Source organism: Sinocyclocheilus grahami, unplaced genomic scaffold, assembly GCF_001515645.1.
Source record: "Sinocyclocheilus grahami isolate Dianchi unplaced genomic scaffold, SAMN03320097.WGS_v1.1 scaffold1631.1, whole genome shotgun sequence".
NCBI classification, from domain to species: Eukaryota; Metazoa; Chordata; class Actinopteri; order Cypriniformes; family Cyprinidae; genus Sinocyclocheilus; species Sinocyclocheilus grahami.
This window is the reverse complement of record NW_015506810.1, coordinates 199,939-204,903: the sequence shown is the minus strand read 5'-3', so window position 1 is coordinate 204,903 and position 4,965 is coordinate 199,939.

The window sequence follows — 4,965 nt, the reverse complement described above, 5'->3', positions numbered from 1 at the left end:
AGTCTCTGTCACCAGTCACCAGCTCTGGACTCCATACCCCAGAATTCTCCCCGGCTCACACCTGTTCACAGTCACATCACCATCACCTGGAGTTCTGATCACCTGCTCCTGCTGTCTTCAATCAAGCCACCTTCAAAAGCACGCTCCTTCCAGTCACTCAACGTCCGGTCTACCGTTCACCCTGGTGAACTATTCCAGACCCTTACCTGTTACTCACCTGTTGTTTGTACTAGTGATGGGAAACTGAGGCTTTCTGAAGCGTTCGAGGCTTTCATGAAATTGTGCCGAAAAACGGTTCATTACTCGAAGCTTTTAACACAGTGTGCCTTAGCGACATCTGGTGGTCGGACTTTGTTTTCTCTACCATTTCTGACAAATCATTGCGGAGCAGAGGAAGGGCTCCTGATCCCCAGTTAAGCCCAGTGAGGGCTCCTGATTCCTCGTTTAGCCCAGGATGGGCTCCTGATCCCCAGTTCAGCCCAGGAAGGGCTCCGGATCTCCAGTTAAACCCAGGGAGGGCTCCTGATCCCCAGTTTAGCCCAGGAAGGGCTCCGGATCTCCAACATTGTTACATGAATAAAAAAAATATATATATATTTTCTGTAATTTTGATCTAATGCATATTTGGTTACACTTTAGAATAGGGAACACATATTCACTATTAACTAAGATTTTTCCCTAAACAAACTCCTAATTTGCAGTAAGGTACTTGTTAAATTTAGGTACAGGGTAGGATTAAGGGATCTAAAATATGGTCATGCAGAATAAGGCATTAATATGTGCTTTATAAGTACTAATAAACAGCCAATATGCTAGTAATATGCATGCTAATAAGCAACTAGTTAATAGTGAGAACTTGTCCTTAAAATAAAGTGTTACCAGATATTTTTATTAATCTTTAAAATAATTAAAACTGATCATATATTGCCAGGTGCTTTGTACACTGAAGGGTTACTCATGTGCATGATATTTGCTAAATAGGTACTTAAAAAATACTACACTACTACCATAGTACATTGCCAAAACACAAGGAACTGTGATAGCATTTTATGCGTTTTCATGTACTGCTGGAAAATGCATTTACCTACAGTGAGTCGTTGACAGTGCTGTTGATGAACTTAATAAAGGCGTTTTCATCGCTGGCAAACGATAACATGCCCTGGCAGATTGGGTTTCAGTTGGTACAAATCCACTTCCTCCAGCAATATTTTCATTCTCTGTGTTCTCCTTGATGGTAAACAGTTACTGTTTTTACAGAGTAAGAAACGATCCAAACGATTTAGCACCTGCTTGATTGCGGTGCGAATGATTTACCCTGAATCACAAACCGACTTGCAAACTAGTTGGACCGATTCCCTAAAAAAGAACTGAGTGATTCCTTTGAGAATCAGGCATCCTTACTTCTAATTTCTGAACAGCCTACAGCAGGGGTGTCCAAACTCGGTCCTGGAGTGCCACTGTCCTGCAGAGTTCAGCTCCAACCCTAATTAAACACACCTGAATCAGCTAATCAAGCTCTTACAAGGCATAGAAACTTCCAGGCAGGTATGTTGAGGCAAGTTGGAGCTAAACACTGCAGGACAGTGGCCCTCCAGGACCCAATTTGGAGACCCCTGGCAAACAGGAAGAGAGAGCAGAAGCTAGCAAGCCTTATTATCATATACAGTGGGTACGGAAAGTATTCAGACCCCCTTAAATTTTTCACTCTTTGTTATATTGCAGCCATTTGCTAAAATCATTTAAGTAAAATTTTTTCCTCATTAATGTACACACAGCACCCCATATTGACAGAAAAACAGAATTATTAAAAAAGAAAAACTGAAATATCACATGGTCCTAAGTATTCATACCCTTTGCTCAGTATTTAGTAGAAGCACCCTTTTGATCTAATACAGCCATGAGTCTTTTTGGGAAAGATGCAACAAGTTTTTCACACCTGGATTTGGGGATCCTCTGCCATTCCTCCTTGCAGATCCTCTCCAGTTCTGTCAGGTTGGATGGTAAACGTTGGTGGACAGCCATTTTTAGGTCTCTCCAGAGATGCTCAATTGGGTTTAAGTCAGGGCTCCGGCTGGGCCATTCAAGAACAGTCACAGAGTTGTTGTGAAGCCACTCCTTCATTATTTTAGCTGTGTGCTTAGGGTCATTGTCTTGATGGAAGGTAAACCTTCGGCCCTGTCTGAGGTCATGAGGTCTCTGGAGAAGGTTTTCGTCCAGGAAATCCCTGTACTTGGCCGCATTCATCTTTCCCTCGATTGCAACCAGTCGTCCTGTCCCTGCAGCTGAAAAACACCCCCACAGCATGATGCTGCCACCACCATGCTTCACTGTTGGGACTGTATTGGACAGGTGATGAGCAGTGCCTGGTTTTCTCCACACATACCGCTTAGAATTAAGGCCAAAAAGTTCTATCTGGGTCTCATCAGACCAGAGAATCTTATTCAGGTGTTTTTTAGCAAACTCCATGCAGGCTTTCATGTGTCTTGCACTGAGGAGAGGCTTCCGTCGGGCCACTCTGCCATAAAGCCCCGACTGGTGGAGGGCTGCAGTGATGGTTGACTTTCTACAACTTTCTCCCATCTCCCAACTGCATCTCTGGAGCTCAGCCACAGTGATCTTTGGGTTCTTCTTTACCTCTCTCACCAAGGCTCTTCGCCCCCGATAGCTCAGTTTGGCCGGACAGCCAGCTCTAGGAAGGGTTCTGGTCATCCCAAACGTCTTCCATTTAAGGAATGGAGGCCACTGTGCTCTTGGGAACCTTAAGTGCAGCAGAATTTTTTTTGTAACCTTGGCCAGATCTGTGCCTTGCCACAATTCTGTCTCTGAGCTCTTCAGGCAGTTCCTTTGACCTCATGATTCTCATTTGCTCTGACATGCACTGTGAGCTGTAAGGTCTTATATAGACAGGTGTGTGACTTTCCTAATCAAGTCCAATCAGTATAATCAAACACAGATGGACTCAAATGAAGGTGTAGAACCATCTCAAGGATGAGCAGAAGAAATGGACAGCACCTGAGTTAAATATACGAGTGTCACAGCAAAGGGTCTGAATAATTAGGACCATGTGATATTTCAGTTTTTCTTTTTTAATAAATCTGCAAAAATGTCAACAATTCTGTGTTTTTCTGTCAATATGGGGTGCTGTGTGTACATTAATGAGGAAAAAAAATTAACTTAAATGATTTTAGCAAATGGCTACAATATAACAAAGAGTGAAAATTTTAAAGGGGTCTGAATACTTTCCGTACCCACTGTACATACACTATCATTCAACAAAATTAAATATATATATATACATACACTACCATTCAACAAAATTTAAAATATATATATACATACACTACCATTCAAAAGTTTGGGGTCGGGTCGGCAAGATTTTTTAAAATGTTTTTTTTATGCTCACCAAGGCTGCATTTATTCAAGGGGGAAAAAAACAATAAAAAGCAATATTCTTAAATATTATTACAATTTAAAATAATGTGTTTCCTATTTGAATATATTTAAAAAATCTAATTTTACAAAAGTAAATCATTAAAAAAGCTGAATTTTCAGCATCATTACTCAAGTCTTCAGTGTCACATGATCCTTCAGAAATAATTCTAAAATGCAGATTTGGTGCTCAAGTAACATTTCTTATTAGTATCAATTGTGCTGCTTAATATTTTTTGTGGAAACTGCAATACTATATATGACCCAGGATCACAAAACCAGTCATAAGGGTCAATTGATTATTTCTGAAAGCTGAATATATAAGCTTTCCATTGATGTACGGTTTGTTAGGATAGAACAATATTTGGCCGAGATACAACTATTTAAAAATCTTGAATCTGAGGGTGCAAAAAAAAAATCAAATCAAAATATTGAGAAAATCACATTTAAAGTTGTCCAAATGAAGCCCTTAGCAATGCATATTAGTAATGATAATAACTTTTTGATATATTTACGGTAGGAAATTTACCAAATATCTTCATGGAACATGATATTTACTTAATATCCTAATGATTTTTGGCATAAAAGAAAAATCAATAATTCTGACCCATACAATGTATTGTTGGCTATTGCAACAAATATACCCGTGTGACTTATGACTGGTTTTGTGGTCCAGGGTCACATATACAGTGGGTACGGAAAGTATTCAGACCCCCTTAAATTTTTCACTCTTTGTTATATTGCAGCCATTTGCTAAAATCATTTAAGTTATTTTTTTTTCCTCATTAATGTACACACAGCACCCCATATTGACAGAAAAACACAGAATTGTTGACATTTTTGCAGATTTATTAAAAAAGAAAAACTGAAATATCACATGGTCCTAAGTATTCAGACCCTTTGCTGTGACACTCATATATTTAACTCAGGGGCTGTCCATTTCTTCTGATCATCCTGGAGATGGTTCTACACCTTCATTTGAGTCAAGCTGTGTTTGATTATACTGATTTGACTTGATTAGGAAAGCCACACACCTGTCTATACAAGACCTTACAGCTCACAGTGCATGTCAGAACAAATGAGAATCATGAGGTCAAAGGAACTGCCTGAAGAGCTCAGAGACAGAATTGTGGCAAGACACAGATCTGGCCAAGGTTACAAAAAAAATTCTGCTGCACTTAAGGTTCCTAAGAGCACAGTGGCCTCCATAATCCTTAAATGGAAGACATCTGGGACGACCAGAACCCTTCCTAGAGCTGGCCAAACTGAGCTATCGGGGGAGAAGAGCCTTGGTGAGAGAGATAAAGAAGAACCCAAAGATCACTGTGGCTGAGCTCCAGAGATGCAGTCGGGAGATGGGAGAAAGTTGTAGAAAGTCAACCATCACGGCAGCCCTCCACCAGTCGGGGCTTTATGGCAGAGTGGCCCGACGGAAGCCTCTCCTCAGTGCAAGACACATGAAAAAACACCTGAAGGACTCCAAGATGGTGAGAAATAAGATTATCTGGTCTGATGAGACCAAGATAGAACTTTTGG